The 25,477-nt window shown below is 45.7% G+C and overlaps 1 long non-coding RNA gene across 1 annotated transcript in view; it reads left to right on the forward strand.

Moving 5' to 3' along the window:
• Positions 1–1,626: 1,626 nt before the first annotated feature.
• LOC130678839 (uncharacterized) overlaps positions 1,627–25,477 on the forward strand; it is a 30,616-nt gene continuing 6,765 nt past the window's right edge. The window contains exon 1 of the long non-coding RNA XR_005027502.2: positions 1,627–1,985. This is a non-coding gene — a long non-coding RNA (uncharacterized LOC130678839). The remainder of the gene's footprint in view (positions 1,986–25,477) is intronic.

Raw genomic sequence — 25,477 nt, forward strand, 5'->3', positions numbered from 1 at the left:
CAGGCTGAGCACCCACCTCTGAGGGGATCTCCAGGGCTCTGTCCCAAGGCCCTGGGCCACTGTCCATTCCCACTGTTGGGCACCCATGACGTGAAATTGTCAGAGTCAGAATGTAGCTCTGGGTTAAAAGTTATTTTCAAAACAGAAATTTATAGGCATCAGGTCAATCCTATTCTTTCCCCACTTTTTAGTATTAAAAAAAAACAAAACAACCCAACCCAATCCCCAAACCATTGTTTTCTCCCTTCATGATTCATACACATACTTTATGCATAAAAATCTTGCATAAGGTCTGGCCCCAAGTTTTTCTGGCTGTGCCAAAGCATAGGCAGACATGACAGCATAGCAGCTATGAGCACGGACCTGGGGTCAGGCAACTCTGCTTTGGTTTTGGTTCTGTTACTGGCACATGTGCCCTTTGGTGGGTCATGGCAGGTCACACTACTTCTCTATGCCTGTTTTCTCATCTGTAAAACGGGTGAGATAATGCCTTCTTGGCAGTTGTTGTCAGTGATAAATGAGTTAATGGGTACAGAAACCTCACACCCAGTGTTGGTCACTGTATTTTACTTGAATTCTGTGGATTCATCCAATGCTGGGCACTGCGTCACAGGGCAGGAGGCTGACACTGTTCCTCAGGCTTGGCAGGTGTGTTCTTATCTTTGATCTTGCTGTTCCCTGTCCCGTGGGCCCTCTCCCCATCCCCATGTGTGGCTTGTTTAGATCACATCCTTCAGATGTCAGCTCAATGGCACGTTATCAACAAGGCCTCCCCCAACCACTGGATTTGAAACAAAACCCTCTGCAAACACTGATTGTAGAGCCACTATATGACCTAGAGATTCCCCTCCTAGGTGTACCCCACAAAGATGTGAATATGAATGTCCACACAAAGCATGTACATGAATGTTCACAGCAGCATTATGTACCCTAGCCAAAGAGTGGAAATAACCAAAAAGTCCAACTAATGAATGGGTAAACAAATTGTAGTATATCCATACAATGGAATGCTATTCCTCCATAACAAGGAATGGAACACAGACACAGCTATGACATGGCTGAACCTTAAAAACATTATGCTAATTGAAAGAAGCCAGACACAGAAGGCCACATATTATTTATAAGAAATGTCCAGAAAATGCGAGTTCAGGGAAGGGAAGTAGGTGAGTGGTTGCCAGGAGCTGGGGAGTGGTGCAGCAGTGAGTGACCACTAATGGTTGTGTCTTTGTGGAGAAGAGGGTGTTGTGGATGAAGAAAATGTTCTGGAAGTAGATAGTGGGATGTTTGCACAACTCCAAATACAATTGAAACCACAGGATTGGACAGTTTAAACCAGTAAATTTTATGGGTTCTGAAAATAGGAAATGTGTGCAGGAGCCTTTATTGTGGTTCTCATGGGAAAGAATAGCTGAGGCAGGGGGAGCAGGCTTGGGGTGGGCTGGTGTGTATAATGTTAGCAGGCTCTGGGGTACGCGCACTGTCCCTGATGGTCTGGGATGTGGCCCTGGGGTGATTAGGGGACAACGGCCAGGGGTATGACAGGAAGTGATCAGGGCTGTGAGCTCTGGACTGGCTGGTTTGCACTCGATTGCAAAGTCTTTTACTATCTGTAGGGACTGACTGGCCCTGGGAGGGGCTGCAGATGTCAAAGCCACAGAATACAGAAAACAAGCCATGATTAATATGTCTGAAGGGTAAGTAGCACTAGATCTCAGACCTTGTGCCTCATGATAATACTGGACTACCTTATTCTGGGAACACACAGGCAGCTGGGAGTCGTGCTGGATGGCACGGAGGCTGTGGATGAAGAGGCTCCCAGCACTTGGGGTGCCCAAGCATCGAGGAGCCGGGCCTGAAAAGCAGCAACAACTGGCAGGTAGAACAAGCCAGGGCTACAGGAGCCTTGGGTGAGAAGACGTGGTGCAGAGCCTGGGAGATGCCAGGGACGGTGGTCTCATGGTGCTCTCAGGGACACCTCTCAGTAGGTGAGTGTCTCTTGTTTCAGGGGCACCTTGAAAAGCTTGAAGCTTATGAGCTCCTCACACAACTTTGGCAGCCCCCAGGCATTGCCACTGTGCCTGCCTGCACACCTGCTTGAGAGGCTGTGCTGGGGGCTGTGAACGCATGCTGTTCTTTATTAGCCTGGCCCATATTGATCTTTATTGTCTAAAAGGTTTGGTGTATGTGAAAGTGAGAGTGGGCCTCTAACAACCTGTAAATAGTATTTTGAGTGCTTAGCTCACACACACACACACACACACACACACACACACACACACACACACACGTGTGTGCTCTGGGCTGGATCTGCCATTCCAAATTCCTAAAATGCCAAGCTTCTGCTCTTGGAATCAGGGAAATAACCCTGATTCTTAGCTTAAAATACTCTCGTGAAATGCCTCAGCAGAAGATTACGAGATCCGGGCAGCGTTGTTTGCCAAACCTCATTTCGCCCGTACGGTCCACCCCCGCATCCTGGGCCCAGGCCTGAAGCTGACACATGTTGCCAATGGCAGCATGTGACCTGTGTGTCGGGCAGCTACAAGTTCAGCCAATACCCAATTTTAGGATGTGGAAGGTGGTTTGGTGGACTCTGGTAATTCTGATTAACAACCCATCCTCTGAGGCCCCCTTCCTGACTTTGCTCTGGAGAATGGGTGCAGAAACACGAGTGCTTGCAGAGAACGAGAAGGGAGAATGGCAGGTGGCCCGAGGGCCTTGGAGGCTGCCTCAGGCAGGAGCCTCGTTGTCTCCTCTGTGGTCCACCTGGGTAAGTGGGAGGGAGCTGGGGGGATCCTTTCCTTGGGTCAGTTGTAGGCAAAAAAGTGAACCTATGTGGTCTGGAAGGCAGGCCAAATAGTAAATTCTGGAACTTAAAGAGATCTTTTGAGGGTCATGAATATACTCATGTCGGAGTCAGGTCACTCCTTCCTAAAAGCCTCAGCTGCTCTTCTCTGTTCCTGTGCGCACCCAGCAGGTCCTGGGGAGCGCTGTGGGTACCCTGCCACGCCCCTTTCTGATCCTCTGTCCCTCCTCCCCCTCTCTTCCTCCTGCTCAGGGTTCCTCCTTCCCTCCCTTCTCTGGCTCCATCCCTTCCTCTCTCACATTATTACTATAGCTACCACATATTGAATATTTCCTATGTCTCAAGCCTGTGTCATGCACTTTTCCTGCAGTATCTCATCAAGGCATAAAGTGCTATCATCATCCCCACTTTGACTCTCAGGAGCATCACGTGGCTCGCCTAAGTCCTCAAGGCCACCAGCGTGCTGGGATTTGACCCCAGCTCTGCCTGACTTTAAAGCTGGTGCTCTTAACTGCTATGATACAGCTCCTTGATTGCCACTTATCTTTGAATCTTAATTGGGCAGAAAAAGGTACACAATTTTCCCTCTTGGCATGGTTCAATTGCCCTCAGGCCTTTTAGATCTTGTAAAATTCTGAGGTAAATAATAACTACCCCGGTGTCATTTGATCTTTATGTAGGTTGAGTTGACCTTACCTACAGAATGACAGCTGAGACCCTGGAGGCCACATGGAGCTGGCCTCTTCCTTCTGCATGTACTGTGCTTGTCGAGCTTGGTGCTCCAGGGGGGTGCTGGGGCTACTCAGGTGACGCCGACTGTGCACCCCTCCCCTCCACCCACTGGCACCTCCCGCACTTTTGCTTTCCTCTAGGGCCCAGTGTGCTACATCTGTGCTTCACCTTAAATAATTCTCTTCTCTGGGAAAGAAGTTATGCCTGCAAAATATACCTTATGGTTTTTAGTTAGTTGCTACTATTTTTACCTTACTGTATCAGTAATACATGCTTGAAGAGGCATGTTTATATCCTTATTGAAATAACTCATCATGAGTTCCCACCAACACATGAAAGAGACATAACATAAAGACATTTATGTAAAGACATAATTTCCATTTACCAAACCAAGCTGGGCGCCTGTCTGTGTTGGCAAGACCCCACGCGTTCACAGTGCCCTCGAATCCCAGAACCGAGAAGTATTATTCTCCGGGGTCAGAGGGTCAAGATGGTTTTTAATCTAGGAATAAAACCAACAGAAACCAAGTGAATAAAAACCAAGAAAACTGTCTGTTTTCAAGCAATACCTGTAATCTGGAAAGCACTGTATTTTTCCCTGGTGGACTGTGTGCTTAGTTTAAAAATCCAAATGGCTTAGCTATTGCAGGTGGCTTTCCAAAATCTCACTGATGTATTTCTTTTTCCAAAATAGCTTTTTTAAAAAAATATTTGACATCAACAACTAATAATCCAGGCTAGCTAACTAGCATGTGGGCCCACTTTCAGTTATTATTCCCGGGAGGTTTTTGTGGTGAGGTGCAGAAATGGACTGCAGAGGGCCTGGTAACTATGGCAACAGCATTGCCACCGTGAAGTGCCTCTCAGAGCTCAAGGCCCTCAGGCTGGAGGCTAATTCCTATAACAGAGCCTTTCTTGTGCACAACTGGGCAAGTGGGCTGAGGAAAGCCACCAGTTGTGACAGTGGCCACTACACACCTCAGCCCCATGACCCACGAGGGAAAAATGTGAGTCTTAATCTTTACATCATTAATTATTTTATGAAAAGATGATTGAGAAATGCTGCTGCAAACTGATGAAGGTGCCCGTGGAATTTAGACCCCCTCCTAAAAGGTCTCATTGCTTTGTTCGAAGTGTCCCGCATGCCATGCTCATTCACATAGTTGGGACATGTTCTTTGAATTTTTCTCATTTTGTGTGCAAAGTGCCCAGTAACCAAAGCCATCCTCAACATCTAATAGCAGCTCGAAAGCCACCCTTTCTGCAGTTTTTTTTGCAATAACTCCCACTATTGGAATATTATGCTTCCCATTAGCTGCTGGTTGGTTTCACCATCAGTTTTCTACTGAGAAATGAGGTGGGATGAAGGGTAACACCTTTTTCATGACGCCTTATTTCCAAGCTTGTCTCCTTTACTCATATTATTTAGGGAGTTTATTGTCAGATAATCAGTGTGTTAATAATTCAAGAGAAAATAGATCCAAAGGTAATAAAACTTTTGAGATGGGAAGCATTGAACCTGAAAAGAGGCTTAATTTTGAATTTGAGAAAGAGGAGTGCTTAGTATGGAAGTTTCTGTGACAGTAAAACTGGGTCTTGTGTCCGTTCATTTTGATGTGTGTCGGAGGTTTATCATAGCTGTGTCAGAGGTTACAGTGGTAAAATGTTAGGCTTTGTGGTTGAATCCTGGCTTTCTTATTTTCCAGACGTGGAGTTTTGAGTGCATTATTAAACATCCTTTTGGGCAATTCTAAATTGGGGATAAAAATAATACTACCCTTCAGAATGTTGTGAGTATGGAGAGAGAGAATCTATGTATGTGCCTAGCACCGTGACATTAAGGGTTCACCTCTGTGTGTAACACTGGCACGTGCTGATGACTCAGTCTTGGCCGAGTTCCCCTGTCATGTCATATTTCTCTGGAAGCTGCAATATAGAATGTGGTGGGGGCAAGGAGGGTACAGTGAAGGGCAGCCTAATGCTTGGTTTGTGCTTGAAGTTATTCAAGATGCTGACTTCAACTTTTGGACTTTACAGATCATTGTAGGACTTGCTGTGGGGTTGGAAAGCCATTGCACTCTGTATGAGCAGCCTGCCCTGGCCAGGGGAAGGGTGCGCTTTTTTCCAGCAGGGGAGAATAAGGACAAAATATCTGGAGGTGAACAGTGTTCCTTAAGCATCTGCCAGCCTGGGGTGTAGGCCAGGGGGAGGGGAACGTCAAAGGGAATTTCCAGGGCAGGGATTACAGATCGGGCTCCAGGCCCGTGTCCACCTCTGGGGCCTTGAGCTGTGGCTGCAAGTGTCTGACAGCAGAGTATCCTATGGATTTTCATCTCAAGAATGAAAGCAGTTAAAGGTCTGACCTTGTCTTCCACTTGGCTCGAGTGACTGCAATCACAGGGGCAGGATCTTGCATGGGCTGTGTGTGAATCACAAGTCTAGGGCTCCATGCCCTTCTGCTTTATGGCTGTGTGGCCTTGGGTGGCCACTGTGTCATCAGGAGAGTATGTAACCTACAGGGGTGATGTCCAGATTATATGAAAACATACCGCAAGTGCCTGGCATGGCTCATGGTGGCTCCAAAGCCCTCAGCTCAAATTAGGCATAAGTGCTTCCTAATGGGATCTGGGGCTGCTAAAGGCCTTAAGGCTATAGTGGGTCCGAAGAAGCTGAGTTCCTGTGGGGCGGGCACTGGGTGGGGTGGGAGTTGTGGGACTGCAGGCAGTAGGCACAAGGGCACTGCCTCCTACATCCATGAGGGCCGCAAACTTGGAGAAGTGCCCACCTGTGCTATGCGCTGTTAGCTCTGAGCACCTTCAGAGGTCCCGTGATGGGACGGACCCCCAGGACCTCTGCAAAGCTGGCTGGGGCTGGACAGGTGTTTGCAGTCCTCTGCCTCCATCTCTTTGCCTGTCTCTGTCTTTCCCTCTTGCTGTTTCTGTCTCAGTAATACAGCAGTAGAAGCTATAGGGCAGGGGCAAATCTTACCGCACTCCAAAAAGACCCAGTTACTGGTACCAACCTATAATGACAACCCAAAGAAGATCAATAACTTTCTTGAAGGCAAAAAGTTCTCCAATGTCAGCATCATCTTTTTAAAAAATTATAACTATAATTATACTCATGGTAAAAAAATTTAAAGAGAAGAGAAAGCAAACATTCCCTTTCTTTTGCTTATCCTTTGCCCAGTCTTTAGAAGTAGCCATTTAATAATGTTAATTATTAGTAATTTAGTAATAATTAATAACAACTATTAATATAGCTTTTGTATATTCTTCTAGAATTCGAATATATATTTCCTACATGTGACAAAGCAAGTTGTAGAGTGGTAAGTGGACTGTAGTATAGTATAGGAAATACAGTTTCATGTGGATTATATCTTCTATTCTGACTTTTTTTTTTCTACCTAAAATATACAAGCAATCTTTCCATATCATCACATACAGATTTTTTGGTGTTCTTTTGAAAAACCATATAGTATTACTATACTGACTTAAGTAGGTTTATGCTGTAGACTTTGGGGTAGTTCCTACTAATTTGCTTTTATAAACAGTGCTATCATGAGCATTGCTGTATAGTCATGATTGCATATTTATGCAAATATCCATAAGGCAAATTTTTAAACATTTAAAGAATGTAAACTGCATCAGTTTGTATATTTTAGACATGTTGCTGAATTCTTCCCCAGATACTCTACTTACACTCCAGCCCACGGTGCATAAGAATGCCTGTTTCCCATAACTAAGATTAAAATTTTTGCCAATGTTGAAAGAAACTCATTTTTATTATTTTTGTCTTAGTTTCTCTAAATATGAGCCAGTTTGAGACTCTTTTCCTGTGCTTTCATGTGAACTTCTTATTTGAATCCTGTTTTCCCCCCCTTGGGTGGCTCCTTACTGACTTGTGAGAGTTCTTCGTATAATGAAGAAATAAGCTTTTGTCTGCATATGCCATACTTAATCATTTCTCATTTGTCTTTTGACTTTGGTTCTGATGTGGTGTATTTTCCTTCATGCAGAAGTTGGAAAGGTTTATAGAATTAGATTATACGTGTACTTTTTGGCTTCTGGGGTCAGCAGTCTTTAACTAGCAAAGAAGTACCCTTTCCTTGGGTTGATTTTGCTTTTTGGTGCCGGGTGTAGAGGTCTTATGATTGGAGAAGCAATTGGGTCCTTGCAGGATGGTAGCTGCTTCCCTCATTTTATGGCCCCGGGGAAATTCCAGGAAGTCTAACCCAAATATCTCCACCCTACTGCTCCCAGAAATGCTTCCAGATCTGCGGTCATCCACTCACTGCAGGAACATGGCTCTGCAGGTGTCTCCTATGGAAGTGACACAGTGCTTTTCCTGGTTTATTGAATGTCCTGTGACGTGGGACTTTGGTCCCAATTAGTAAGGCATGCTCTGCTTGATCCAGCTCCTGAGTTTTCTGCTAAGACAACTGCTTGGTTGAAAATCCCAAAGGATAGGTGCGGAGGAAATAGCATTCAATATACCTTTCTTTTTCCCTTGAAGCTCTGGGGAAAACCTAAGGAATGCCAATTAAGACCAGTCAGGAGACATTGGGCCAGACTCTCTCTTGTCAGATGGGTTAACAAACCATAATCTTCAAAGTTTTCCTCATATTGTATGATTCGTTCAGATTCATGATATGCTTCAGGTTATGAGGTGTTTCCATGATGGCTCATGTCTCCGCTTCTAAGTCACCATATTAGTTTACTAGATAACAAATTACCACAAACTTAAAACAGCAAAAGCATATTCTTTGATGGTTCTGGAGGCCAGAAGCCCGAAGTCAAGGTGTCACCAGGGCTGTGCTCCCTCTGAAAGTCTAGGGAAGAATCCTCCCTTCTTTCCTCCAGCTTCTGGCGGCTCCAGGCATTGTTGGCTGGAGGCCGTGTCCCTCTAACTTTTGTCCTCATTTTCACTGACCTTCCCTTCTAGGTCTCTGTATGTCCTCTCCTCTTGTAAGGACACCAGCCCTTGGATTTAGGGTTCCCCTGCCTCTAGGATGCTCTCATCTCGAGATCTTTAACTTAATGCCATCTGCAAAAGACTCTGTTTCCAAATAAACTAACTTTCTGAGGTTCTGGGTGGACGTGAATTCTGGGGAGACCCTCTTTAGTTTACTACATCAACGGAGGCAAGTAATCTCAGAAGTCTAGGTAAGTGTGGGCTCATTCTCCATACTCTGATGATCTAGGAGCTGCAAGTGGCTGGCGCAGAGTTAGCACGGCTAAGACTGAAAATCTGACTAAACTGGGTGATCTTGGCAAGAGCCTTAGAGTCCTCATCTATAAAATGAGGATGGCAATATACTTTATCAGGGTTGTGTGAATTAATAAGAAAATGCATTTGGAGTGTTTGTTGCTGTACTTGGAATATAGTAAATGTTCAATAAAGAAACTTTAACTTAAAAACTCTTGAGAACTGAAAAAAGACTCCAGCACAGTACATACTCTGAAAACAATCGGGGATATAGCTATTTCTTAAAATGAAGTCATAAAGTCAGCCCATAGAAGGGCCCAGGCATAGAATCATAGAGAGCTGGATCTTATCATATGAGAGGGCACCAGAATCAGTCAGGGTCCCAACAGGAAGTAAAGAGCACACTCAAATTAGGGAAATTGAGGAAAGGCTTAATAAAAGCACTAGGTACAAAGGGGTGTAGGTGGGGTGTAGAGGGCCCTTCAGAGTGAGCACAGTAATATGATCAGGAGGGAGGGATGAGCCACTTCATAGGATCAAAGGATGTGAAAGAGGAAGTGGCTCAAGGGGTCTAGAAGGAGAGAGAGCATCTCTAGAGACGGCCTCTGCTCCGGCAGCAGCAGTGAACAAAGTCGCCCTGAAGGAGGCAGCCCAGGGGAAAATCGCCAGGATTTAACCGATCTTCCCTCCAGTTTGCTGCTGGGGCTCCCCTTTGCTGGATTGGTTTGAAACCAGAAAGCAAGGGCGCTTGTCTGTCACCAGGGTTATGTGCGTGGTCAACCCAGGCCCCACGAATATAATCTCCCCAGGGCAGAACACAGGGGGGAGAAGATGGGGAGGGGGTGTCGGGGAGGCGCATGGGAAGGTTGCTGACACAGTCTCTTTATCTTTGGGTTCTTGGTCAGATCGTGGTGGCACACTTGCTTCTGTAGAATAATATTCAAGAATATTCTCTTCAGTAATAGGCAGCTGGTCATTCAGCCTCATCTGAAATGACCTCATATTGACACAGATCCTAGTAATAGCCACTGTACCTCCACTGACAGACTTCTGGCATCCACTGGCTTTGGCAAAGGGTAAAAAAACTTGTGGAAAACACTGTAGTCCATGGGATTTTCAGGTAAGGCTGCAGACATGTCCATATCCTGAACAGCTCACCCTGAATCCTCCTAGTAAGATTCTGGGCTTACTATCATGTGAATAATTGAAATTGCCTCTTGGTCAAGGGATGTGACCTGTGCTTGTTCTTCCTGGAGGGCAGCAATCCAGGGGCTAAAGGGTTATTTCCTGGCTCCTGGAGTAGCTTTCAGGATGGCCTCTGTTCTCATCGGTTGGCCCCTGGGCAGTCTGGGCTCATTTCGGCTTCCTGCATCCCATTTCTTCTCTATCCCTTTTACTTACGGCGTGGCTTGATCTGGGACTGGATTCCACATCACAGTTGTGTTCCGTAAAGTATAGCACCCATTTTCCCACCCATCTGTTTATCCCAGGGGTTTTCAGAGGAATTTCCGGACGTGTGCTGTCTGAGCAGAAACTCTCCTCAAAGCCAACATATTCTAGCCAGGGTAGTGGTGAGTGATTCAAGTTCAACTTCCCGAGTTCTGGGCAGTCTGGGGTGTCACCACTGAGCATGCCTCAAGCCAGGGGTCCCAGGGCCGCTTCCAGACCAGGCCTGAGCTCTTCCTGGGCCCATCCTCTTGAAGGCAGACTGTGCTCTTAGAGTGTCCACCTTAGACCCGAGGGGGCTGGGAGGCTGCTTGAATCTGGAGGCTGATAGGAGATGGGGCTGCAAGTGGAAGAGAAGGGGTGCAGGCCACGAGCCTGGCCCCCACTTGCTCCCTTGATTCCCCCCACAATGTCAAGGGCGGGCTGCCTTGATGGCATCTTGTGTCCTCCAGACCTCTCTATCTACTTCCGCCAACACATGGTACTTTATTGTTCTGAAACCTACTGGGCGGGCATTCAGAGGTCAAGTGTAAGCTCTCTTAGTCTGGCCTCAACCTGTGTCCCCTGATTTATCTCCCACTAGGGACCAACACAAACTTTCTACTTGAGCCTGTATTTTCAGGCAGCACTCCCCTATGAAGAGCACCCCCGTGAGTGTGCACACAGCCACCCACCCACATCCACATCCACACCCATGCCCACTTAGTCACAGACTCAGCCCTGTGCCCCACTTCCTGGGCTCTTGGAAGGTCTCTTTCCTTCTCTGCATCCAAACAGCAGCTGCCCCCATTCTTTCTCCAAGTCCCCCTCATGCTCTCCTGACTCTTTCTTGGCCTGCCCAGCCCGGCTCATCGTCCAGTGCTCAGCAGCTGTGTACGGAGCATTGAGTGTGTCCATGGGCTCTGGGCATGATTCCTGCAGCTCTGGGAGCTCCCAGTTCCCAGTCTGTTGGGAAGGTGGGGCAGGACTTGCACAGTGAGAAGGAAGGGTCTAGGGGATACACAGGAGGGGGCCTTCCTGGCCTGGGAGCGTGGGTGTGTGCAGGGCTGTCAAGAAAGGCTCTCTTGGAGGAGGTAACAGCTGAGCCCACCCTGAAGTCTGAGTAGGGGGCCCAGCAGGAGGGAGAAGGGGGCAGGGGGTTGGAGGGTGAGCAAACCAGCTGTGTGTGGCAGAGCTGGAGGGTGTGAGGGCCATGAGCCCTTCAGGAGGGCTGATGGGGAGAGGGCGAGGGGCACAGGCAGGGTGTGGGTGGATGGGTGGCATGGAGGAGCGAGTGCAGGGGGTCCCTCAGGGCTGGGGCATGATGGGAGCGGAACTGTACAGAGCAGACAGCAGGTGTGGGGGGATGGCGTGTGGCCGGCACACTCCCGTCTGCTACGGGAGGACTGCCTTATCTTCCCCCACCACCCCACAGCCAGACAGCGTCCCTCCTGACACAGCAAACTTCCTGGGGACAAGAGAAGGTCAGGACTGGTTGCAGCCCAAGTGCTTCTCCCTCTGCTGGACCCCCAGGGGGAGAGAGGTGTATCTGGTCTGAGAAAGGGTGGGTGCTTCTGTGAGGCAGCCCCGGTCAGTAGAAGAGGATTACTGATGTGAACTAGGACCACTGGAGAGTGCAAATCCCCCTGGTGACCCAGATCCTTCCCTGGCTATACGTACTTGCTGCAAATTTCCCAGGAATTGAAGCCAACAATGTGAAAAACCAGAAGAAAACAATAACGCTGTGATTCCACCTTCAGAGGGGAAGAGCAGTCAAGAGAAGTTCAGGGGATTAAAGGAGGTTCAATGGTTTGCCCCCAGCATATGATAAAGTTACAGTTTGCTGCAGGTGCTGGAGAGGTGCTCCCCTCCCCATGCCTCCCCCTGTCTCTTCTCCTGCCCTCTCTCCCCTCCCCTCCCTCCTGCCCCCTCCCTGTCTCCCTTTCATTCCAGCTTGGACTGCATCCTCAGAAGATTGACTTAGTCACACTCCCCAGTTCTTGGCACATTTTCAATGCTGGTTCATGCAACAACCCTTCTTTTGATTCTTTAATTCCGTTTTATAATAGCAACAATAATCGCTCTTTAGCACCATTCTCTCATTTGATTTCCCTGCAATGTCAGGAGATCATTGCAGTGAGATCTATAGCTGACCAGCTTAGCCATATTGGTGCCCAGGTGGACCAGCTGGCCGTGCCTCAGCCACTGCTCTGAACCGCCGCCCTCTCCTTCCCTCCCCACCCCCAGCATTGGATTTCATATATGTTGTTTTGTTATATGTTCTTACAAAGTGGGCATCATTGTTTTGTAGGTAACTTTAAAAAAAGGCTTAAAATTACTGACAAATCTGTTTCTTATTTTTTTCAGTGAACAACATGCCTAAGATTTATCTGCATCAGGTTTACGTGCCGTCTGTGGCTTCTCGGCACGCCTGCTGCCCGTGGGCCTCCTGGAGCAAATGTCCCATCTGCTCTCCCGGTGCTGACGTCGGGGCGCTTCCCACTTCTTGCCGCTGCAAATAGAGCAGCAGTAATTATCTTCTTCTTCAAAAGGATACATTAACATAATTTGAATTCAAAATATTCAAGTTTGCTATTTTTAAAAGTTCTTTTTTCATTTTTTGTTTTGGTGAAATACACATAGCATAAAATTGACCACCTTGCCCTTTGTGAGTGTGCAGTCCAACGGTGCTAAGTATGTTCACATTGTCGTGCAAACATCACCATGGGCCATTTCTAGAACGTTCCCATCTCCCCCAAGTGAAACTCTGTCCCCATTGAACACTAACTTTCCATTCCCCTCCCCTCAGACCCTGGCAGCCACCATTCTGCTTTCTGTCTCTGTAATTCTGACCACTGCAGGGACCTCATGTAAGTGGGATCGCACGATGTTTGTCTTTCTGTGATTGGCTTATTGCAATAAATATTCTAGGAGTATGTGTAAGAATTTTTATACCTGGGATCAGAATTGCTGGGTCTTAGTGATTTAACTTATTTTGGCCAGATGGGCCAGCCTGTGTTCTAGAATGGTCCCCAGCCCTTGCTCCCATGAGCAGAGCTGGCTCAAGGGTTCCAGCATCCCCATTGCCATGCCAATACCTGGCATCAGCCAGCATTTGGATTTGTTCCAGGTTAATGGGTGTAAAGTGGTTTCTGTGGTGTTAATTTGCATTTCTCTGGCTAGTCATGATTTTAAACATTTCTTCCAATGCCGGTCACCTTTTATAGCCTTCCCTGTAAATTCCTTTCCCCATTTTCCTAGTGGGGTTGAAGTTTTCTTGTTGGCTTGCAGACGTTTCTTGTTCTACATTTTTGATACCTGGTTGGTTTCACTCATTGCAAAATCTCCCATCACTATCTTTGTGGTGGACTTTGAAAAAAAGTTCTTCATTTTTATGTAGACATACTTTTTAGTTTTCCTGTACACTTGAAGTTCTGTGCACCTGCCCTGCCTAAAAATCATAAAAATATTCTCTTCTATTTCTTTCTGTTAACTTCCTAGTTTTGCCTTTCTCATGTAGATATTAAGTCCATCTGGAGCTCACACTATTTATGTGTTAGGTAGAGATTCAGTTTTATTTTCCCTGCTATACTACAATTTCCCCACTAGGCAATCTGCTCTTTCTAAACTGGTTTTACTATCACCTTTACCGTATATTAAAATTCCCATACAGACACAGGTCGCTTGGCATTCTCTATTCTGTCTCCTTGCATACTTGCTACTTTCATGCTAATGGCACACTTTTTTTATTACCATTACTTTGAGGTGTGTCGTAATGTCTACTTGGACAAGCCCACTACTTCACTTCGCTTTTTAAAAGTTCACTTAACAATTACAGATGTTTCTCTCTCCATATACATTTTAAATAAGCTCATTGAGTGAAACAGTCACCTGGAATGTTCATTGCCATTGCACTGCATTTGTAAGTTAATGTAGGGAGAAGGGCACCTTTATTCTAGTGTTTTCCCACCTGAGATTCATCTTTCGTGGCTTCTTGACTCCTTCCCACCCACTGACAAGGTCAAGAGTGAACCCTGAGTGGTTGAAATGGGGTCTTCCTGACCCGGGAGGGGAGCACACTTCTCCTGGTCTCTATGATCCTTCAGGACGGGTTTCAGCAGCTGAACAGGGCGCCTTGGAAGGTGCCCTCTTCCAGTGCCCCTGCCTCCACCTGCACAGGGTGCAGGGTACCTGGATCATTGACCTCTTTCCCCCTCGAACACCCACTGTTTGAGCGCTGGCCTGTGTCCACTGTGACTCATCTCCATGTGTCTTCTGGTCCATTTAGCCTGTCATCACGACGTGCCCTTGACCACCGGGTCATTCCTAGCTCCCAGGGGGTCTGAAATCCCTGTATCTTCTGCATTTCCATTCCTCCCAATGCCGTAAGCCATTCCGTGGCCCCCTCTGGACTGCTCTCTGTGGGACCAGAGGGGGGCAGAGTCCCTCAGCTCCTGTCACCCTTCCAGACCTCCCTAAACTCCTCGGCTCCGAGTCTCACGCCCGCAGGATGTTTCCCTGTCTCCTCCTCACTGCGACCATCTGCTGGTGGCTCACGGGTCACTTCCTCTCATTTCTCTATGATTTTGCCTCTGCTGACAGTCTCCATTGCCACTCCAGCCTTAACCTTATGATTTCAATACGTGTAACTGATTCATCTAACAAAAAACTTTCTAGTAACATGAATCCCTCTTTGCCAATAGCCGTGTGTGTGCCCCAAACTCCTCACTCTCAGTTCCATGATGTCCTAGACCTGTGCTGTCCAGTACGGCAGCTACTGGTCACATGTGGCTATTTACATGTAAATCAGTTAAAATTAAGAAGAAGCCAAGATTTGGTTCCTTCGTTGCACTAGCCATGTTTCAGTGCCCAGGGCTAGCAGCTGCCACATTGGCTAGAGCAGACGGGACATTTCCATCGTCACAGATAGTCCCACTGGGACCTTCTCGAGTTGCCCTGGGCTTGGTCATTACCAGTAACTGCAACCCCACATCTCAGCTGTGGGCTCCCCAAGCTCTGCCCAGCACCTCCTGGCTTTCCATTCACTTCTGTCTTGTGCCTGAGCCCTGCTAGTCCTGGGACCCTTCGGATTCACTGGGCTCACTCCCTTTCACGGCTCCTCTCCCTGCCTCTCTCAGCCTCTCCTCTCTCCTCACTTCGGGCAAATTTCCCGGTCAGACGTTGGAGTCACTGGCTCACACATTCTCAACTCCATCTTCCATGCTTTCCCACGCCTGACGAGCCCGCGCCCATGGCCAGGCCCGATTCACCACGCCCTCTGCCTGCCCTGACCCGCAGAACGGGGGTGGAGGAACACACAGCTGTGCTGTCTTCAATGCACAACCACGAACGTCCATGGGGCCAGAGGAGGTCACTCTGGATTTGACAAAAGGTGGAGATGGGTAGGGTAACTGCTTGCTCAGGGAGTTGGTCTTAACTTTCCTTTCAAACAATTTAGTTCCTTCAAAGTCCCTCAAAAGCTGGTGGCTGTGGGTGTGCATTTTGTAGGGAGAGGAGGTAAAGGGGATGGCGTGTCTCTCCTCACAGCACCATTTCTTTGGCCTCCATTTCCCTCCTGGAAATGCTCTGGACCAGGAGGAGAGGGGGCAGTGGGGGAGGGAAGCAGAGGAGGTGGGAGAGGAAACCTATTGGTGAGAAATGGAGGGATGATAATTTTGCTTCATTTTGAATTTGAGTATGGTTTAGGTGTATTATGTATACATTTATCCTGAAAACACAAAATAGGAAAAACTTCACAGCCAGTTGATGACCATGTTTATTTTAAGTTTGGGTGAAAGGTCAGAAGAACTCTTCAGTGGAAAATATGGGAAAACCGTATACATGGAAAAACTGGTCCTTGGGCGAATGGCCGGCCTGTTTGCACATGACAGAGGGCATACGCTCAGTAACAGAGAAAGCCTTGAGTTGAGACTATAGAAAATTGAATCATGAATGGCTCTGGACCCCAACGAGTAGAGTATAAACTGACGGTTTTATTCCCTAAGCCACCCTCTCTGCGTGGGGAGCTCCGACGCCCTGCTGTGTGAGGATGGCTGGGCTTCCCTCACACACAGGCAGGTTTCTGTATATGCACAGTAACACACTCATTTCCAGCACTGACTTAATTCCCTTGACAAGTTTATCCAAATCATAATGGAAGCTTTTCTACACCGGCAGGTGAAAGAGAACCAGGAACTACAGCTTGAGAAATTACATATTAGAAAGTGGCCCTTTTCCTGGGAAAAAAGCAAAATTAATGACTTATGTAACCTCAAAGGAACAATGTACAGAAAATGATAAGGCATTCTTAGGCCTGACATTCTCTTGCAGGTTGCAAGCCCAGGGTAGATCAGGGCTTTCTAAGAGATAGAAAGGCTATTTTTAAAAATGTGGAGATGCAAATTCTAAAACCTTGTAAATAATAATACCAAGCCAAGCATTTAAAATGCTCTCTTTTATAATGTAGCAGCTCCTTCCTGAGAAGGTGTGGTTATAAGCTCTCCAAGGCCAACATTGAAAAACTCTCCCTGGACAGGCAACACAGAGCCACGTCTCTCCTCATGGTGGCTACCTAAATAATTTAGGAATTGATAAGATTCAATAATTCAGGATTTAGGAAATAAAAAATGTGTAGCTATTTACAAGCCTCGAAACTTTGTTATCAGAGACAAGATACTCTGCGGGGTCTGAAGGAAAAACTGTCCAGAAGATACCTGCCAAAGAAACTGCTAACCCAAGCTTGGGAAAGCTTTCAATTTCAGAAGGTCCTAAGGGTAAGGCAGGGCTGGGCAGCTCCTTTCCTGACCTCCACAGGCCCCACTGGGTGGGCCGCAGGGTCCACACAGGAAATGAGGAGACACTTGTCCTTGAGCCCCAGAGCCACAGACTCTCCGCTGGGGCGCTTCTCTCTGCTGCGTTCTTCGTTCCTCTTCTAGTTTTCTGCCTTCTTGTCACACTCCCTGTGTCCCTCACTCCCCTGGGAAAAGGCCTTTCACAGATACCCAGTCACCTGGGACGTGGCTTCCCGCATGAACAGGAGCTGTGGTCCTTCTCAACCGATTTTGTCTTTCGATGCTGAAAAGCTGCTTCTTCCAGATTAAAGTGACTTTTGGGGTGGATGCCAGAGGTGGGGGTGTGGTACGGGTTGAGTTGCACCACCCCAATTCATATGCTGAGGTCCTGATCTCTTGTGTCTCAGAATATGACCAGTTTTGGAGATAGGTTTTTACCAAGTTAAAAATGAAGTCATTAAGGTGGCCCCTACTGGAAGATAACTGGAGTCCTTGTAAAAAGGGGATATTTGGAGACAGACCCGCACACAGGGAAAACGTCCTGTGAACGTGAGGAGAACCATCCACAAGCCAAGGAGCAGATCTCTACCTCCAGGCCCCTGAACAAAGGAACCCACCCTGCCAGCACCTCGATCTCAGACCTCTGCTTTCCAGAACTGTGAGGCAATGCATTTCTGTTGTTTAAGCTCCCCAGTCTGGGGCACTTTGTTACGGCAGCCTGTGCACATCAAAATGGGATGACCAACAGATTCAGAGTGACTTAGGAAATCTCATGGTTCAAGGATGAAAAGAAGGAGGATGTGTGTGTACACATGCATCTGCACCCATTTGTGGAGTCCCGCTTTATTTATGTGTGAGGAACGAGGAATCGTCTCCCACAGGGGAAGGGGCACACTCAGTGGGCGGCTTTGGGCGGGGCTGAGCGGCTAGCCCCTGTCCTCCAGGGAGGGTGGCTTCTGCAGCAACACCACGAGCGGCAGCTTTACGATTTCACCTTGGGAGGGTGCCCTGAGCACTGAATGGCTTATTTAGGAACAATTTTGTCATTTTTAGTCTGGAACTTCCTGTTTGCCAAATATTACTAAGTCTGGCGCTTCTGAGTTCTCTGCCTTAAAACCTCATTTGAATTTTCAGATTCAGTAAAGACTGCAGCAAAGATTTCCAACATCTTTGGGACGATACGCACAGAACTGCTTGCTGTGGCCTGTCTGTGGGCGGTGGTCGTGGCATTTGTGAACCTGGTGCCGTTCTGCAATGTTTGGATTTACTTTACGGCAAGTATGTGTGCTCTTGATGTTTTTGGAGCAAGTATAAGAAAAATCATGCTCTTCTTTGGTTTTGTCCCCAAATACCCCTTTTATACCCTGATGATAACAGAAGTGGCTTCCTGCTTTTGATGTTCTTGTATGAGAAATTTTGCGCATGATCCCTTCTCACTGACCACAACCTTTTCAAGTTATTTCCTTGGCACCCCCACCCCACCCCGACTTAGTCTCTTGTTGGTACACAATTTTCCTTACTTTCTAAAGTGTTATGTTCTCTTTATTTTTAAAAAGATTCAGTGATCTAACTGTAGGCTCTTAAAGGGAATATATTTATCCATAAACCATAGAAGGCTTGAAAGAATAAACTGATTCAGAACACAAATAAAACTAGAGGGAAAGACATCTAAAGAAGACAGAAGGGTCCAAAGGAAGGTCTTTGAACTCAGCTTTGAGAAATAATATACAAAGGATGGAGGGGAGCTGCCCTATGTAAATGGGATAAAAAGTCTAGACAGAGACCTGTAAGCAGAGGGTCAGGGGTCCGAGAAGTCTAAGACCTTTCCGTGAGGAAGAAGCTCTTAAGCAATAGAAGGAGGAAAGTCAGCAGAATCACTCGTCTACGTTCTGCCAAAGAGAGTCTCTTCTGGGTGGGAAGAGTTCAATGTCACATAAAGGGAGGTAGACGCAGGGGAGGTGGAAAGAGCCGCACAGTCCAACAGGCTTTCACATGGCTAACGGATGCTTCAGCTCCAGACAAGGCGCATCCCAGAGTATTTCCCAGAGCTCCTGCCAGGGACCTTTAAGGACTCACAGTCAGAACAAAGGGGAAAAACAGAGACTCTGCAGACTGGTGAATTTCAAGTCAGTCCCTGGTAGCTTCTGGCATGCTGGGTGGAGCAGATGGTTTCTGAACATTTACAAGAGGAAATAATGAACACTGTGTGCCAGCTTAAGTTCCTGATGAACCAAAACCAATTTGCTTCATTTTCCTTCTTGTTTCTAGTGAATTGAGGAACACTTACGTATGTTTTCATCCCCTATTAGAATCATTAAATTCATTTCATATTAAAATCCTGATGAAGTTCCTTGTAGAAATAGTCTTTGATAAGGTAGAGAAATGGGGGGATATGAGGCTAGAGGCCAGCAGGTAGATTCCTAAATGAAGAAAGACTGTTTTCAAATAGAGCTGATTAGGGACGTGGTATGGAGGTAAGGAGCTGTAATAGGGCCACAGGTCCCTGTTCCTGTGTGGCTTTTGTTCTCAGTCCTGCAGACGAAGACTTAGTAGAATTGCTTATGAGAGTGCAGGGTCCCTGCAAGCAGTCACTGTGTCTTCTAGAAATTCATGTCCCACATGAGGCCTTAGCTGATAACTTACATCTAATGAGTTTTCAATAAGTATTGGTTGAGTGAATAAATGAATGAACAGAATGCATGTGAATTAAATTTAAAAATCACAAAAAGCTGAATGGAAAATTCCACTGGATACTGAAAATGAAAAAGTTCTCTAATATTGGAACATTTGCCAAAAAACAATATAGGGTTTAAAAAGAGCAAATATAAATACCTGCATTTAGTTTGCTATCTTTTTTCCCACAACTGCATGTGTTATAACTATGAGAGACAACTGGAGACCTAGCTGACATTGAGTTAAAAATGGGACAAAACTTCGGGCTACGGAGAAGCCCGGGCCACACTGATGGAAAAGTGGTGTCCATCTGGTCCCTCATTTCTGCAATGGATGGATTACACCTGGAGTGTTGGATCCATTCGTATGTGTGACTTATTTTCAGAAGGAATGTAGAGATTGGACCAAGTCCAGAAATGGACACTGGGAAGCCATCATCTTACAGAACCCGTTACGAGGATGAGAAACATCTAACTGAGAAGCCAAGAAATTTGGAGGGGAAATCATTGCCAGAAGAGTGTATCAGGTAAGTGCTGGCCCATGAAACAACTGCCTCCAAATCCACTGGGGGACTTCTGAAACCTGAAGTTTTCCAGGACTCAGCCCTAGATCCCATCCACCCACAACCTTCTACTACAAGGTGAGGAGAGGTCTGTCTATAGGTCATCATGCAGATATAATCTTGGGAGCATTATTGCAGAAGAATCAACTGGGACCCATGTAGAATAGGTGTGGAGTGATGAATATTTGCAGAGTGATGCAAATAAAAAACCCAGAGCAAACCAGCAGCCAAGCGGAGTGGCTGACAGGTCTAGTGATGAATGCCATAGGCTTCTCAGCTCGAGGTATTCAGGCAGAGCTTGGATTACTGGATGTTATTAAAACTGGGATGTTACTACTTCCCTCCAGCTTTGGAAGGGAAATTAATTTGGAAAAGCTTAAAGATTCTTTTATCCCTTCAACACATATTATTGAGTGCATGCCACAGGGTTAAGGATATTAGGGCTGAGTAAGAGCAAGACCCCTCCTCTTGGAGCTCACGTTTATGATGTAATGATTTCACTGAAGTCCAGACTTAAAGAATACCAAAGTAGGAGATGGAAGAACCTAAGGCATGTGATTTTACAGGAAAATTTAACTTAGAAATAAATGTATTCCCATTTTCTCAGCCAGAGTTCAGTTGAAAGAAAATAAACAGGGAAAATTGAGTAAAATTCAGGCAAGAAAGTGTTGGCAAGTACATAAAGTGGTATCAAGTAGTCTGAAGATATATATATATATATATATATATATATATATATATATATATACAAATTTAGTGTTGTTGTATTTAATGGAATGCCATAATGATGCTTAAGAGACCAAGCAGGCTAGTGGTGCTGGTAGGGAGACACATGGGTGTATCTTCCTCTACTCACTGGTCTTCGTAAGGGGTTTCTGCAGGCAGGTAAGTTTTTGGGAAAAGAATGCTGGCTCAATAAGGTTTTCAAGCTTCTTTTGACAGCCAGTCAGAGGAAATTTAAATTCAAACATGCCCTTGTTTTCAATGATTAGCTCAGATTATTATAAGAATAATGTCATTATATTCAATGTACTCAAATTCTATGGTTTAAATACATTATTTAAGGCTCTAAAAGGAGTTCTTGGGTATTATTTTTGAATTTAATGTTAAATTTAAAAAACTTCAAGATGCACAGACCAGGGCTTCTATTTCTGTCAATGATGTAATCCACATACACTGAAAACCTTCCTGCTATTAAAAAAAAAACAACCCCTAGAAAAACTGGATAACATAAAACAAAGATCCTTCTAAATGGAAGGTTGAGTTCTTAGGTAATAAAGGCAATGTTCAAAGAAATATGGCTGAGAATTTTCTAATCTCAAAGAAGGAAACAAATTCTGATTCAGGAAGCCCAATGAGGTCTATGCAGCATAAATAAAAATAAGCCACAGCTAGATACATGGACATGAATCTGAAAAACACCAAAAACAAAGATACCAGGAGTAAAGGCAGTTTACATATAAAAGAACAAAAATCAGACATCACCAGACTTCTCAACAGCGGCAGTAAAAGTCAGAAGACAGTACAGCAATAATAAAAATACCAGCTAACCTTATTTAAGGCATTATGCTCCAAGTGCTTTAAGTTTGCTGTCTCATTCAGTCTTTACAATGACCTTATGAGACAGACTCAGTATATCCCCACATGACCAGCGAGGAAGTTGAGCCCACAGTTTGGGTCATGTGCCAAGGTCTTACAGCTCTGGACTGGCAAAGCCAGGACTGACTCCAGGGATTCTGAACAGAGAGCCTGTGCTTAAAATGATCACTTCACACAGAACATTTTCAAATAACTGAGAGAAAATAGCTTTCAACCTGAAATTCTTTCCCCAGATAGCCACTGAAGAGTTAGTGCAAAATAAAGACGTTTTCAGACAAGCCAAGTGGAAAGTATAGATCTTTACTGAAAAGGACTACTGGGGGAGAAAAAAAAGCACAGACTGTATAAAATAACAAAAATAATGACCAGTTGTGAGCTCTAAATGTAGGGCAGGTGGGATGCAGGACATGCTGTTTAGACTGGTGAGCCAGGGGTCTGGACCCCACACTGTGGAATCTTTACATTGCACAGTAGCATGAAAGAATGTGTTACCTATGGACTTAGGTCATGTGTATCTAGGCTAATATTTAAGGATAACAGCCCAAAGAATAACAAGAGAAAACATAATTTCCAAACTAATATAGTAGAAAAAGGAAATAGAGATACCTTGATTTATCTAATAACTGCTTTGATAGAAAATACTCAAAATCATATTGACCCTCTTTTCTTGGGTTTTTATCATTGAACGTGAATTTAAATGTGACTCTCATGTGGAGAGGAAGGATGCTTACCTGCGTTGAGTGCTTACTGAATGCCAGGTGCTTTGCTCATGTTGTCTCGGTTAATCGTCACAGTAAACCTCTAAGGGAATGAGTATTGCCCCCACTTTACAGATACAGAAAGTAAGGCACAGAGAGTTTATGTAACCTGCTCACAATCATACAGCTTTTTTGAGGTAGGACGTGACTTTGAACGCCACCATCTGACGCAGAGGCTGGCCTATTTTCACTTTGTTGCAGTTTCCAAAGTTCCCGAGTTGCACAGAGCTTTGTAAAGGGGGCCCCCAGATCCACGTGTGCTCCAGCTTTGTGTGTGCCCCGGATAAGGAGTCTTGTGCCCATGTGTCCTCTGTTGTTCAAATATGTGTTGAGGCTGTTGTGAAACAGAAGGTGCCTCATTTAAAATTGATGAGGCTTTTTCGTCAATGTTGTATCTTTTCAGGCAACATATGTCATCATGTTGGGGGGCTTGGCGCAGGATATCTTTTTATGTGACAACAATAACAAAGCAAGCAGTCAGTCCTGTTACTAAATACGTGGGGATCCCTGACCTGGGCTTTGCCCGAGACCCTCAGCCCCCGTGCACCGCACTGCAGGGGAGCCGTCCCTCTCGGAGCAGGGAACACTTACCTTGCCCTCCTTCGAGAAAACCAAATACTTAGCTCTACGTGCCGTGCTAGTCTTACTCAAGTTTTAGTTAGGAATAAAGGATTTAAATAAACCTTTACCTATGTTTTAACACCGTCTGCTCTGAACCTCAGCCCTCACTCGCTCATCTGGCGCCTGCTGAGGACCAGCGTGAGCGAGTTCGTCTGCACTGCCCCGCATGCAGCGTTTAGGTCTGAAGCTGCTCAGGCGGCTTGCCCAGGGTTAGGAGCTTGGGTACACAGGTGCCTTGCCTTTAGGTTCATTTTTCAGGGTTCTCCCATTTCGCTAGTACATTTTCCTTTTGAATCTTCTTTCTGTGCTTGGCAAATCTTTATCTAAAGTGATTACTGTTCAATACTTTCTGTACCCTATCAAAGGAAGGGTATAGTTTGCCTTTCTGTAATTTTTTCTGGAGGCAACCCCATCCACTCTTTTTCTGGCTGAGCACTGCGTGGATTAATTCAGTGCAGGCACAAGGCTGGTGTGGTTTCCAGACAACGTGGGGGACGGGAAGGCAGCACAGGCCGGCTTCTGGGCCTGGAAGGGCCACAGCTGTGGGGATGTCATTGAGGGCAGAGGCTTGGGTCATGCTGGGAAGAAAAGCAGTCCAGGCTGCTGGGCCGCCTGAAGGCCCATGTCCAAGGGAAGGAGGTTGGATGAAGAGCCTTCAGCCTTCAGACCTGACGGCCATCCAGGGGGCCATGAGCTCTGAGGGTCAGTGGGCTCCAGAGGCCCCAGTTTCGCTGGCTCAGTCCTAGTTTATGCCTATAGTCTCTGCCCGACTGAGCTGCTGTGCTTTCTTTACCAGGGAGGGAATTTGAAAGATAACCAGCAGTCAGCTGTTCGTGTTTTCCTAACCCTTCTTTTCAGTGATGACATAACTGCAACTGCACAGGCAACTGCGCAGGTGGGCTGAGGGGTCACGACTACCCCTGGCAGGTGCTGGCAGAGGTGTTCGATGCTGCAGCTCCTGCCAGCCGCTTAACGCCTTTCCAGTTGGCTACGTTCAGTCCAGGCAGGTGAAAGGATCAATGGAGCCCCCCTGCCATCAGCCAGTGGGGTCCCTGGGGAAGTGGGTTATTCTAAGTTAGGTCTGCCTGAGTGTAACATTTTCTCTATTCCACAGTTTTTTTGAGGGCTAAATGGGAAAATGTGCATGTCAGAATAAATTTAAAAACCACCAGAGTCTATTATTTCTAAGTGGGAGAGGTCAGGGGTTTTAACTGCTAGAAGGAGGTGTTCATGTGGCTATAATAATTAAACATTGAAAGCTGCCTTCTAGATGGGATGGGATGAGCCCATATGTGTGTGCTCAGTTGGTAAAAGAAGATCCATTGCTTAGTGGTTAGGGAGCAAGTCAGTTTGGATACTTGCTAGACAAGTGAAGGTGTAAGTGGACATTCCTCCCTCACAGTCCCTCCTGAGGACCGCCTACTTCCTGAGAAGTTGCCTTGGCCACAGAAAGGGAAGGCGAATGATCACACTTCCAGGTCTACACTTTCATCTTGGTTTCAGTTGGTCATGGAATTAACGCCAGAAAGTTAGAAATAGAAACTTCATGACTTAACAGTTGCAAACAGATTAAATATAAACCATGTCAATTTACATTTATTATAATAATTATAATGTCAGAATGAAAGAAAATATATTCCTCTAATGTGTAATATATAAATGTATAAGGATATTGTCTTTAAATTAGGAATGTATTACAGACAGAGAAGGCGTCAACAGATCTTAAAACATTAAGTGTGTTATAATTATCCTCAACTGAGAAAAGCACTTAAATATAGAAACAAAATCTTTCTTAAACCAAATCAATTGACAGATAGTTAATGTATCAGTTTTTTTTTTTTGAGAGGGCATCTCTCATATTTATTGATCAAATGGTTGTTAACAACAATAAAATTCTGTATAGGGGAGTCAATGCTCAATGCACAATCATTAATCCACCCCAAGCCTAATTCTTGTCAGTCTCCAATCTTCTGAAGCATAATGAACAAGTTCTTACATGGTGAACAAATTCTTACATAGTGAATAAGTTCTTACATGTTGAACAGTACAAGGGCAGTCATCACAGAAACTTTCGGTTTTGATCACGCATTATGAACTATAAACAATCAGGTCAAATACGAATATTCATTTGATTTTTATACTTGATTTATATGTGAATCCCACATTTCTCCATTATTATTATTATTATTTTTAATAAAATGCTGAAGTGGTAGGTAGATGCAAGATAAAGGTAGAAAACATAGTTTAGTGTTGTAAGAGAGCAAATGTAGATGATCAGGTGTGTGCCTGTAGACTAAGTGTT

Source organism: Manis pentadactyla, chromosome 1, assembly GCF_030020395.1.
Source record: "Manis pentadactyla isolate mManPen7 chromosome 1, mManPen7.hap1, whole genome shotgun sequence".
In the NCBI taxonomy this organism is placed as follows: domain Eukaryota; kingdom Metazoa; phylum Chordata; class Mammalia; order Pholidota; family Manidae; genus Manis; species Manis pentadactyla.